General features: G+C 42.9%; 1 protein-coding gene across 8 annotated transcripts in view; it reads left to right on the top strand.

Moving 5' to 3' along the window:
• The first annotated feature begins 7,361 nt into the window (after positions 1-7,361).
• Positions 7,362-13,705, top strand: part of MARCHF8 (membrane associated ring-CH-type finger 8) — an 88,752-nt gene continuing 82,408 nt past the window's right edge. For 2 of the 8 annotated variants that reach the window (XM_068197515.1, XM_068197516.1), the window contains exon 1: positions 7,386-7,651. The gene's annotated coding sequence lies outside the window, so the exon portion shown is untranslated. Of the gene's footprint in view, positions 7,652-13,705 lie in introns of all 8 variants that reach the window. The other 6 variants (XM_068197518.1, XM_068197519.1, XM_068197514.1 and 3 more) reach the window with 6 other exon arrangements.

Here is a 13,705-nt window from a genome sequence, read left to right as displayed (position 1 = left end):
GTGTGGGAATTAATTAATTAATTAATTTTCAACCAGTAGTACAGCCAGAAGAGCACTTTCATTTGTAATCAACTATCTTAGTCATTAATTCAGACACAACTAGCTTTTACCAAGTCCTGTGTTAGTTTCTGCTATGGATTAATTACTGTTTACTGTGTAAACTTACATAAATCATTTGGGGCTTGAGTATTAGTGTACCATGTTGCTAAGCATCTGCTGAACACAAATGTTTAGCTTTTCTGTGTTCGTGTAATTAGATTACTGTATTATAAAGAGTTTACATACTGGAAGTTGAACAGTTACTTTGGTGTGTGGTCTTCTCTACCTTCATGCCAATTTTTTTTGCTTGTTTCTTTTATGCATGAGGACCTGTGAGGCAAAACCAGACTGGTCTCTTGTTGAATGATCTCCAGGATTCTTCTGTCAAATTGATAGGCACCACAGAGGTGTCAGAAATGTTTTTGGATCTTGTATTAAATATTTCCTTTCTCTGCAATGTCTAGAAGCCCATGTTGATAAAAATCTGTCTGCTTGCAATTTCTGTCTATTCAGTTTGCAGTTCCCTGGGATGTAATTGCAGTGATGCCTTCTGCTCACAGTCTTGAGTGGTAGGCAAGGCCAGAATTGTTAATTCATATCACAAAATACAAAATGAAGTTTTTCTATTTTTTTTTTAAATATATATATAATGAATTAGATACTTTGCTTTCTTTTCAAGTACTTCCAGCTTTCATAATGGGGCACCATCTTTTGGGTGTAAATTATGGATTTGGCATTGCTTCTGCATGTAGGGAGTCGCTTCCACCTGCAGCTTTTGCGTTGGGTCATGTTTTTCCAATCCTTATGTAAATCAGGTCAATCTTGGGATGCATTTGACAGTTTTTCTGGTATCTACATTAGTACTGAGCCACAGTTGCTTACATGAGAACATTTATGTAGCTGAGAACCACATCTAGAAGCATAATCCACTCGTTTGTGCATAACTTCTCCTATACAGGGACGTTGTGGCAGATTTTTCTGGCTTTCTCTTGCATTCGCTTTGTGTGTGAAGCTGCAGAAAAGCAACACCAGGGGGAGGCAGAGGCATTTTAAAATGGCAGAAAGTTTTGTCTTTGCCCAATAACGAGATTTACCCAAAAAAAAAAAAAAGTGTGATTATTTGTTTATGACCCTTACTCAGCCCACTCTGAACAGATGTGAGGAGGTCAGCAATAGGGTACATTTCTTTTCCTAATTCCAAAGGTTTTTAAAAAATCAGAATGGATGAGTACCTCAAAAACTTGTTTCTATGCTGGGTTTCATGATACAATTTATTAGGTAATCTTAATGTATTGAAGACCAGACAGCCCTCCTCTCTTCCTTCCCACTAACCCTGCAAGGGTGGATTTCAGAGGTGTCTGTTAGCCAAGCTATGTTGGATGGTATGTTTAGCTATGTTTACCAGATATGTCTGGTAAAAATACAGCATGTCCCCATAATTTCCTACTTTAAAAATACAAGTGTTGCTGGTTTTTTCTTATGGATACAGAATGAGGACATGAAAGTATAAATTCAGTGGTGTGTGAGGAATGTATGCTAGTAACTGCTAAAGTGACCACTCTACTGTCTGTCTTGCCCAGCCTTACAATTCAAAAGGCTTTACAGTTCGTCAGTGGCAGAAATTTATTTCTAAACCATACTTTTAGGCTGTTTCAATCCTTTTTAATCCAATCTTTAGAAAGACTGATTACTATGTACCATATATATAGGAAGTATATATATAGGTCCATCAGAATTATATTCTAATCACATCTGGATGGTGAATTATTGCTGAAATTAGGTGTTCTGCCCAGCACCAGAAATTCAAAACAGTACCTAATAACAAAAATAGTATTATTTACATAGTATGTGATTAAGAGTGTTAATGAGCAGGAAATGAAAACACTGAAGTTTTCTAAAAGGAAAAATCTGGGATTTTGAAATGCACTCTCTTCTTTCTCTCTGTGTGAGAGGTTTTTTAGCAAATGCATATGATTTTTTTTAAAAGTGAATAATCTTTTCTCTCTCCCTTCTATCTATAAACTTAATGTGCAGACTGTCTCTTTTTTTTCACTTGAACTAATGACACTTAGATTTATTTTGCTTGAATCTTGTACTTAAGTGCTAGAACCGTTGCCCATAATGGGCCTTATTTGCTAAAAACCTGCACTGGCTGATGCAAAGTTACAACACAGATATATAATGAAATACCTTTGGTTTCAAACACGCTCTTCAGACTGAGAGTTGAGTGACAGGATTTCTTCTTAGTGTCTCCTGACTTGCCAGCAATCATAGGTAGTTTGTTTTGGGAAGACATAATACTCATCAAAATAGACCAGATTAGCCTGAGATCCATCCAGCCCCCATCTGTCTCTGGGAACAGGAGGTGACGGGCACTTCAGAAGGTGCAAAAATTCCCTAACCAAGTATTCAGGAACAGGACGCTGGATCCTATGCTAATGACTAGTCTGAATTGTGACTTGCTGTCTCAGTGTACAGTATGATATTAATTTGGAGGTCCAAAAAGGTCTAAACTATTTTTGAATCTTGATAGAGTCATAATTTCACTTATTTATATGTGTACTGTGAAAAGAATCTTCTTTCACTGCAGTTTTGAATTTCCTGCCATTTTTAAATTGAAATTCATTTGGTCTAGTGTTATAAGAAAGAGAGAATAGTGTCTCCTGAATATTCAGTGTTCTGTCTTTGAATCACATCCCTTTAACTCATCTTTTTTATAGTAGCAATTCACTGTCTTTACTATTACAGAGCCTTAATTATGCTTGCTGTCCTCCAAATCTCCTCTAATTTTGCATTATACTTCATCATCTGCAGTTCTCGGGTTCCCATTTTCCTGTATTGGTTGTTTAGCTATAAGCTGCTCAAGGCACTGTTAGAATGGAGACCTCTAAAATTGTTATTAAAATAATACCAGGTGAAATATGCCCAGGGTTCTTCCAAGGAGGTCCCATAGAAATGCTTAGTATTATTAATCTTCATGTAGTCTGGACAGGATGTAAATAGCATTTGTATGAGGAAGAACGTAGGCAAGTGCTGTAAGGGGAACATGTGGCTGAGTTCAGCACAATAGCTGTGCTTAGAGGAAGATAATGTATGGGGTTTGTTACACAGAACCAGACTGCCTATTTTTATGCCTTCACCACATCTGCATGTCGGTTGCATGCAATCTGTTAATTGCAGTGGGGAGAGCCAGAGCTGAGTATTGGCTGCTAAGACGTAGGCTCAGAAAATATCATTCCTCTTCTGCATATTTGCATATCAGAAAATATCGTTCCTCTTCTGCATATTTGGGTATGGGATAAATTACTTTCTATACATTCCTTAATGGTCTGAGTAACAAATATGAAAGTGAAGCAAACTGGCCAGATCCTTTTTCCAAATTCTTGTCAGTAGAGGAGAAAGCTTTATTTTTTTCTCTCTTTTCCAAAGCAGGGGAAGAACATGGTGAGCCCTAGACCCAGTTGCAGTACCACCTGACTTCTGGTGAAGCATTACTTGTCCCTGAGCTTTACTTTTTTTCTAGTAGTGCATATGCTGCCTTGAATAAGCATTAAATTGACTGGAGTACAAAGAAAGGGCCAATGTACTTTCTGCTCTTTTTCATTTGGATACTAAATGGCAATGACTTGCAGTGCTATAAGCTTTAATCCAGTGTGACACCTTAACGTCATGGATAGGATTTCCCTCAAACCAGTTCACCCATACCCAGATGACTAGTTTTACCTAGATAAATCACCTCAAAAGGTCAGTTTGTTGGTTTTGCCAGCCTTTAGTTTTGAGGCTCAGAAAGCTTCTACAGAGGATAGTGTTGTTGAGGCCTGGGATAGGCTTTACTACTTCAAAAGCTTATCTGCTTTGAGACAGATTCAAAGCTGAATCCAATCTTGTCAGTCTTCAAAGGCATCCTCATATGACTGCTGAAGAGTTGCTGAAGTCTGCTGGGATGTGTTGTCTTAGGCCTGTTTGTCACACACCATGCCAGATTAAACCTGCTGTGTGTAGGGCTGGCTACGGCCAGTTTCTGCTGTGTCCACAGCGTGTCTTACAGCACTGCACTGGGAGAGAGGCTACAGTTTGCTTTGCAGGCAGGAATGCTCTTTTCTCCTGCACTTTTTCCATATGAGACTTTAATGGCTCATGCCACTCTGTCCCTGAGATGGGTTCCACATCATCATAGTGATTTTCAAAGGCCAGGTTTTGGTAATGTGTATTTACTATAGTACTGACTTATATCCTGCATCTAAGACTGAAAAAAGTTTGATAAATTTCAGGCACTTTGAAAAAACATTTGTTAAGATATCTCCAAAATCACCTTCTTGGTGCTCTGGCAGCATTTTTGTTAAAGGTGATTTAACCTTAGAAATCTGGTGCCTTTCTGATAAAAGCTAATTCCTTAATCAGTCAGGAAGGATGTAAACTTTATTTGTATTTCCTTTCATCTTTCTCCTTGAATTCCCATCAGTTCTGTTCACCTTCCCTAGTGAATCCACTTTTCCCTTCTCCTACCAGAATCTGTTTTATTCACCTAGCACAGGCAGAAACCAGCAGAACAGCAGCGCAGGAAGGAATGAACCCTTGGCTCACCTTCAGTAAAACATAAGATCATCAGAGAACTTCTGGAGAAATACCACTTTATTTTGGCCAGTAATGTGCATACAGGAGAGTGAACAGATGGGAGAACACACAGCTCAGGATATGCAGCTTGAAGGAACTAGAGGAACTGAGCTGGCTTGGAGAAAAACTAGATCCAAAACACAGTGGAATTACAAAGTAATCCCTGAAATATTGTGGAGTTGCTATGGAGACATGCAGGTGCTCAGACCAACACTGTAGACTGAAAAGATCATTTATAATTATATGTGAAAAATGAATTATGCTTTTCCACATAACTACTGCATGTAATTGTAATAACTAAGGACCAAAAAAGGACACAGTTATACAACAGTTATTACTATTCGGGATTTCTGCCCCACACCACTTTCCAGGTCTTTATGCTAAAAGGAGTAAAAGTATTTCTAAAAAGCATAGACATATAACCATATGCTAGATCTGTGCTGCTTCTAGAGAGGATTGGAATCTCCTGGGCAGAGAGGTAATTTTGTTTTGTCTTTTTAAATAAATTCAATAAAACTGTGTTTATTGTTATGGCAAGTAAGGCCATGTGTGTGCTCACAGTCCAGATCTTTTGTGCAGGGCATCGGGGCAGGTCTCTCTGCAGATCAATCAGTTCTTCAGCTAAGTGCGATGTGCATTTCTAGGCACACATTCCCAAACTATGTTTTTTCTGTAACTCTGAGCCACAGCTATTCAATTAGCAAAATTGAACTGTTCCGTTCCATTCCCATAATTTTTTTAAAACCTTGTATCTTCTACTCAAGTTTCAAACAGCAACACTAGCTGGAAGAATTTAATATTTCCATTTGACTAATGGCCTTTAGCTTAAGTTTGTTCATTCCTATTTTTTAAATTAGCTGCAAGTTTGAGGGGGGAACATTTGCAACAGCTTATGTTTGTATTTTCTGCTGAGGGCTGTGAGACATTCAGGATGTTCCACAGTAGTGCTTGCCCTTCAGTATTGAGGCTTTAGTCTCAGTTCTGCAGTCCTGTATTCAAGAGGCCGTTGCTGAGACATTAAGCCAACAACAATATGTTAAAATACTAGACAAGCTTTCTGGGGAAACGGAGACCATGGAGTAATAATTGCAAAACACAGGGAAAGCTTAGATCTGCAAAGTGGTTTATTGTGGCTTCTTTCATTTCAGGCCTAATCCTTAGTTATTCTGGTTTGCCTGGAAAACCTCTGTTTTGTGTGACCATTTTTCTGTATAATATCTACTTCTATTCCAGTTGTATCTACAGGCCCTTTTCCTAGCCTGGCACACAGCACTGAGTGGTGAGCTATGCTGTTCCCAAAGTGGAATACAATCTTAACCCAAAAAATAAGTCAAAAAACCCAAACAAACCACACAAAAAATGGATTGAGACCATGAAGGAAGGAAAGAGCCTTCCCTTGAGAAATCCCAGTGGCCTCAAGCCAGCAGTACTGGTTCCCTTTACAAACCTATACTGCCTGTCAAGAGGACAATGGTTATCATCACATATGCATGTTTCCATACCCTATTTTATGAAGGGATACAATTTAAGTTGCTTCACTTCAGTCTCCATAGGACTAAATTGAAGTTCTACACACATTCTCCTCTTCCCAGGAAGACACACCATACACCCTGGGTGGTGCTTCTCCCACCTTCACTACATGGGGTGATGGGTACTACCTCTGCAATGTAATGAGAGTGTTTCAGCCCAGCTTCTCTGTGCTCTGCAAACCTGATGTAACATGTCATTTTTCTGTAGGGGATGGTCTCTGCATCAAAAGGGGTTACCTTACTCATTTTATGCGTTTTGCACTGTTCTCAGTGGGTAAATGTAATCTCCCTGGAGCCCTGGAGTAAATTATTGTGTGAAAAAGTGCAGACTCAGAAGATGAAAAATTCAACTTAGGTTTAGTGAATGACTTTTCATGTCAAGTCAGGTTTCTTTGTTTTCTGGTTTATTCTCCAAATAATATCTGTTTTCTTGTCTGTGCTTCACTGACAGAAATTGTTCAGTGAAGCTGCCTATTTTCCTGTTATTTATCACTTATTCCTAAGTGGGATAGACATCATGTCTGAACACAGGAAACTCTCCCTTGACTTATTCTCGTAAAACTCACTTTGCTTTTTCCCCCTGTAAAATTCACCCCAATAGTGTAATTCACCTATTCCAGCATATCGCAGGAGAGAGATCTCTTTGGGAAGAAGAGATTAAAGTATCCTGCTTGTGTAACAAAAGTGTAAAATAGTAATAGAGTATGGCACCCAGATATAGGTATGGGGCAAACTCGAAGCATTTTGTTGACGTATTTTTTAAAATCAATACGTGCAGGTGAGCGATGAATACAAAACATCGACGATGTTATAAGCCATTTTACGACGATGGCTATAAGTCATCTTCAGGCTTTCAACGTACATGTAGTTTTAAAAAGTTAAATGGCACCCTGTGAAGATGTTTTATTCTACGTACTGAAGCGCGAGCCGTTTTACCCTGAGCAATAGTGGCAGCAGCATCCCCGCCTGCGGCTGCGGGAGGCAGGGCTGAGGGCAGAGCTCGGGACGGCCGGTGCCCACCCGCTCCGCTGCCGATTGCCGCCTCCCGGTCCCCGGCAGTCCCGCCCCCGGCCGTCCCCCCGCGCAGGTGCCCGGACGCGTTGCGGGGGGAGGCGCGGAGCGGGGCTGCAGCGCCGCCAGCCCGAGCGCGCCCGGGAGGCTCCAGCGGGAGGCGATCGGGCGCCGGGACAGCCGCGTGCCGCTGCGGAGCGGCCGCCTCGCCTGCCCGCGCTGCTCCGGGCCATGGCGGCGGGGGCGGGCCGGGGCGGGGCGGCGCGCTGACAGGCAGCCCGGCCCGCGGAGCCGCGGTAAACAGGAGCCGGGGAAGAGCTGGGGGAGACCGGCCTCGCAGGAGCCTCCCAGCCCCGCGGCCCGCCGCCTCCTGGCCCCGGGCATGGGCAGCAGCCGCAGCCGCCGCAACCGGAGGAGGAGCCGCCGCCGGCCCGGGCCCTGTGCGGGGCACCACCAAGGTAGGCTCAGCCGCCGCCCTGCCCGCGGGCAGCCGCCGCTTCCTCCGCGGGGGCCGAGCCGGGTCCGGCGCTCCTCCGGCGCCGCGAGGCCGGGCACCGAGGCCGGGCCCGGGGCGGGCTGCTGCGGGGGCCGCCAGCCCCGGGGTCGCTGCCCCGCGGCCGCCGCTCGTCCCCGCCCCGCCGGGAGCACCGCGCCCCGCAGGGTCCGGCAGGTGAGGCGCCTCTGGGCGAGCAGCAGGCGGCGGGCCCGGCCCGGCTCCCCGCGGGTCCCTGCAGCGCCCCGTTGGCCGGGGCAGGGGCGGCGGGGCACCGTGGGGCGGGCGCTCCACGCGGGGCGTTCGGGGCTTCTCCTCCGTCGAAGCTGGGGAAGCGGCACCTAATTCCCTGGTAAGAGGCTTTCCCACCTCCGCCGTCTTTGTCTGCACAGCCTCAGCTGCTGCTGCTGGCGCTGGGAGCATTAGCGTTGCTGCGGGGAAGCCGAGAGCGGATCAGCTGTGGGAAAGGGACCGTGTTTGCACCAGGCGTCCCGTTAGGAGGAGGACGCGATTTCGCGTTCCGTGATCAGCGTGGAACAGAGATACGCCAGAGAGAAAACAGTGCAGAAGGTGTGCTGGTAACAACGTGTTCAAAAGGAATCGTGGAGTTTCACGGCAGACTAAGGAATAGTCAGAATTCCTTCATGCTTCTGGGAGCTAGTTGGCAGGCAGAGTAATGCTCGAGTTGTTCCAAACTGTAACACTTTAACTTCGCCTCATTTTAGTACGCTAAAAGTGCAAGCAAAGCGAGAATTACAACGTGCCAATGCCAGATCAGTTGGTCTCAAACTGAGGTGCAAGAGCGGCTCAGCTCTGCAGTTGGCAAAGGGCTGGTCTATTTCCAAGCATTGCAAATCTGTGAAATAACGCAGCAGTATAAACATAGAAGGGACAATTAAGCTAGAGCTAGAGTGGAGGTGGAAAGAGATACTGGAAGGAAGATGGGGGTGGGAGGGAGCCGGTCTGACAGTAACGCTTCAGCTGAAGCAGCAGCAGTCTTTATGAATTTGTGCTTCTAAAATTGGTTTGGAGTAGTGTCAGATGAGGCTGAGATTGATCTAGCAATAGTCCTAGTCAAACATTTTCAGAGAAAAGATTTCTTTGAAAAACACTTAGTTTATTAGACCTAAGATGTTTTATTTAAAATCTGTCAATATTGATCAATTTCTACTGCTGCAGAGTTCTGCTAAGCCTGCCTGAGGACCAGGATTGCTGGAAACATCAATGTTCCTGGCTCAACGGTATGCCCTAGGACCTGGAGTAATACCTGCTGGGGGTGTTAGCAGCTCCTCAGCTGTAGCCCAAATGGTTTGGTGCCAGGCTCTCCTCAGAACAACCTTGTAGCTGCTCAGAGAAAGTGAGACTTGATTCTGCTGTGGTTGCTGAAAATGGTAGGACTGTGGAAGTCCAAACAACTGCCCTTTTGCTGGGAACTTGGTGTGACTTAGGTCTCATGTAAACTTAAGAAATTAACAATTCACTGAATGTTCGTTGTTATGGTGTTGGGTTTTCTGTTGTTCTTTTGATTCTATTTTTTTACTTGGCTTTCAGCTAGCCCTAGCCAGAAGTTCTGCTTATAGAGATAAACTAGTTAAAAAGAAGCGATTTTCTGTTTTGGGGTGTCACATTGGAAGAAAAGCTGCATGCTTTTCGTGCCTCAGTGCATGGATATGGGGCTAGAATTGTTGGAAATGTTCAGGTGAAGTCTAGTACTAGAAAATACACCTGTTCCCAGGCTGCTTTTGCGCAATCTTAGTTGTTCTGAGGATACATTAATTCAGCACTCTGGATGAATTTTCTGTATTTCCAGGATGAATTTGTTTTGGTTTTTTGGTTTTTTTTTTTTTTTTAATTTAAATTTCTGTTATTTTAAATCCAACATTTTGGACAAGCAATTCTCACATGTTCAAGGGTGAAAGGATTTCCCAGCCACTGAGGCTGTCTCAGGTACTTAAGGCAATGTACCAAAGTGTCTGACAGACTGATTTCCCTACTGCTCTTCCAAACACTGATATTAGTGGGGAAGGCAGGGCACTGCAGGAATGTGACAACTTCCAGCCATAATGCTGCTCAAGGAAGGAGTTGAAGGTGGTTGTTACAAGCCCTGAATTGATCCTGCTGTGTAAGAAAAAGCAGTCTCCTGCTATGGATCTTTTCTGCTGTATACCTCAGTTAGCCCTAGTGGGCCTGACTGATAGCTAGCTTCAGAAAGTGTGAATTACAGGGTGTACATGGCTGCCTGCCAGGAGAAAATGAAACAGGAATGAGGTCTTGTCTTTTTTTTTCCTAATTGTTTTTTTTTGTTTTGCTCTTGTTCTGCCCTTCCATCCTCCCCCCAAAATATAAGGAACTCTTGATCCTGTAGAAGTGTTTAACTAGCATTCTTTAAGAGCCAGTAGATGGACCACAAAAAATTAACAGGCATTGAAAGAAGGAATTTCCAGGAACCCTGAACAACCTTGGACTCTGTCTGTGTGTGGCAGACAAATAGTGAATAGCAAAGCTGTAGAAGGCTATAAGGTATGAAAAACTTGAAGTCTGGGAAAATCTTCCCTTCCAGGACATAAGGAATTAGAGGGGAAATCTTCCTGGGGGACGAGCTATCCGTTTACTGCTTGTGCCAGTTCTTTCTTGGGAGCATCTAGTGCTGGCTGCTGCAGGAACTGTGTGAACCATGCAAATCGCACATCTAATTCACTGTATTAATTTCCATAGTGATACAGAACTCGTGCAGGGTTTGCTGGGACTTCTGTTTTGCTGACTAGTGGAATGACTGCAAAGATCTGGTGGCAGCTTGATGTAGCATAGCAGAGCTGGCACTACACTTGCTGGGTGGGCTTTGTTCACTGTGAATTTTCACAGCACCAGATTGTTGAAATGCTCTTCGCTGAGATAGGGTTAGTTTTACTAGTTCTGTTTGGATTTTACTGAAAACATCCCAAAAGAGCTCTTAATTTCTAAACCAGATTATTTTTCACTCCTTCCCACAATGTTTTTGTGGGATTTATCAAGGTATCCACATTCATGTGAAGCATTAAAAAACCAAATCATGGATTATATAGTGGTTGTTTATTGATTCTGGGGCCAGTAAATGGACAAGATCCCTTGGAAGCCAGGTCTTTTTGCAATTAAAGGTATGCTTTAAGAGCTTTGTTAATCTTAAATATGACTCATCACCAGACAGCCAGACAGTTCACCAATGCAAAAGATCTCAACCATCAGCAGTTTCTAGTGCTTGCAATTTCTTTTCCCCAGGGACTGAGAAGTAAGGCTGGCTTTTATTATACGTCCTGCTGGTTATCATGTTTGGACTGATCTAGATCAAAGGTGTTTGTAAATGACTGTTAAACTTCTCTGTCTTTTAAAATGAGCACCACTCTGGAGCTCAACATTTGGTACCTGCAGGCAAGTGGCGGGGGGTGGGGGGGGTGGGGAGGGGGCTTAGTAGCAAATACTGTATTTGACCTGGCAGAATGTCATGGTTGATTGGACTCAACCGAAAACAGTGTTGGAAATTTTAGATAAAATACACATGTATTACATATGTGTAATATGTATATATGTAATGGGTGGAAAATAGTGAAAGGTTCTAGAAAGTGTGGCTGAAATTTTCCATAGTTATATGAGATAATGGCAGCAGATGAGCACTTTATCCCTGGAGACTCATTTAAGGATCCCAGCTGTAAACCTTGTGAAATATGTAGCCAAAATTCATTTGAAATATAAATATTGTCTATTTTGAGGGTAGGTAAATTCTGTGTATCACCTGGGTATGCCTTGATATCTGCCCTTCAAAGGGCATCAGGACAGAACACATGTCACCAGTCCATTTTGCAGGTGAGGCTGCAGATGAACAACAGCACCAGAGTTTTTCCTTGGGAAAATAGGCATTTAACTTAAGAACATCATTTAACAGGTCACTGCTTACTCATCTAAGATGGAGTTTGTCTCCCACTTTGGTTGTGGCTTCAGTAAGATCATGTGTTTAGGCACCATTTAGATAAGAGGTTCATTACAAAGAATAAAAATGTTGTCGGCTGTTCTTTCCTGAGCTGGTAGCTTGACTTCCGTCATGTCCTCGACACAGGATGAGAAACTTCTCTTGTTGAATCAAAGGGTCAATTGGTTAGTAGGGGAAGGAAAGAAAGATAGAAGGTGACAAACCAAAAAAGAAGAAAAAAAAATAGACTTCAAGTTTACACATAAAGTTGCTCATTTTTCAAAAAGTATACTAATCCTTTGGGCCTCTCTTCCTCTCAAATGCGCTTTATGTTTAAAAAGCTTTTTGGTTTCTCTTTAGTGTGTGTACTGGGCCTGCAGGGAAGAGCATCTGTAGGGGAAAAAACCCCAATGCTTCTGCATAAGTAGCTAGGCTTCCCCTGGGTCTGATCTGCTGATTCTAATGACCAAAATAATTTGTCACTCAGACTGACTTACTGCTAATAACTCTGTGCCATTGTGCAGCTTGAGGAAGGCAGTTGTGCTTCTGTTCTTGTTGCTGGAGCTGAGTTTGAAGTTCTGCTTTCTCATTACACAAGAATTTCTATGGGCACACCACACCAATGTGTGGGGGTCCATACATTGCCATGACTCCTAGGACTGAAACTAGAAACTGGCTTCTAGACATGGGATTTGGGTGAATTTTGCCTCTAGAGAACCACTTGAGTACCATTTACTGAAGGAAGCAACAAATTGACTCTGAACAACCTCCCCTATAGCACCATTTAAATACTGAGGAAGTTTTCAGTCAGATCTACTGTAAGCACTTCTTTTGGCAATGGACCTGGCCTTTACTTTCCTGGGAGAGGGACGGTCATGTCACGGGATTATTGGTGGGAACCCCTTGTCTCCAAATTACTGCAGGATTTACAAAAGGGATGTCTTTGTTTAATGTCATCCATAAAGGTCTCATAAAGCATTTCTTTGTTGAAGAGACTCCTTTAAAACCAATGAGAGCTGTAGGAAGACAAAGCCTTCTCTGCCTATTTATATTTGCTTTCCCTGTCACTGGCTCCTTGTCTCATCCAGGACAGAGGATTAATCTCTCTGATCCCTCTACTTCTAGTTGTAAAAGCACAGTATGCTATTGAGGGTGATTCACTACTATGCCAATCTGTGTTATAATCTCTTGTAACTACGAATGCATCAGTCAGAAGAGAAAGGCTAATGGAAAAACGCGGCATATTTCTGTGTATGTATTTTTTTCTATGTGCATATAAATATTTATGGGAAGACTGATGGATTAGAGAACAGGAAGTGATGCAATACAGGGTTCTGCCATGGTTTCATAACATGGGCCACATTATAGCAGGAAATTCTTGCAAATGACTCTGCTTGCCCTATCTGAATGCAGTTTTGTCTCCTTCTTGCATATTTTCCATGGCCTCCTTCAGCAATCCACTCTTAAGGGACTTGCATTTAACAGCATGATGAGCTCTACTATGGTAGACAGAAAATGAAAGTTGGCAGTGGCTTTTTGGTTCATCATGCATAAGCGTGGTGAAGTCAGGCATACCAGAGGAATGTGAAGAGCATCAGGTGTACCATAGGTGATGACAGAGAAGAAAACACACATGGGAGCAGTCTGGCTCTTTCTGAAATTGCCAGTAAGCTTTGATTTTTCGTTCTCTTCTAGTAAATGATGGGAGTTCCCCTTGCAGTTCTGCATCCAAAATGTCCTTTTAACTGTGATTATTGTTAGAGCTTTTAGAATAATCGTCTTGAGCTTGCCTGCCAAATCTGAGCTGAAGGTGCCAGGACTAGGAAGGACAGTTGTTGTCAGTGTTTTTTCTCTAGTGTAATCTGTGACCATTGATTTACAATGAAACTGCTTCTATAAAATGTGTCTGTATGTGTATGTATGTGCATGCATATAATCCATAAAAGCAGATGGGCTGAAGATTTGCTGCTCTTTGACATTGCAAGTGATCTCTAGAGGGAAGGATTTTTTACACCAACCATGATAAATGCATACTGAACTAAGTGTTGTCTTGTTTTAATGAGAAGAAAAAAATCTGCT

This window comes from Anomalospiza imberbis, chromosome 8 (genome assembly GCF_031753505.1).
Source record: "Anomalospiza imberbis isolate Cuckoo-Finch-1a 21T00152 chromosome 8, ASM3175350v1, whole genome shotgun sequence".
In the NCBI taxonomy this organism is placed as follows: Eukaryota; Metazoa; Chordata; class Aves; order Passeriformes; family Viduidae; genus Anomalospiza; species Anomalospiza imberbis.
This window is presented reverse-complemented; position numbering and strand designations above follow the sequence as displayed.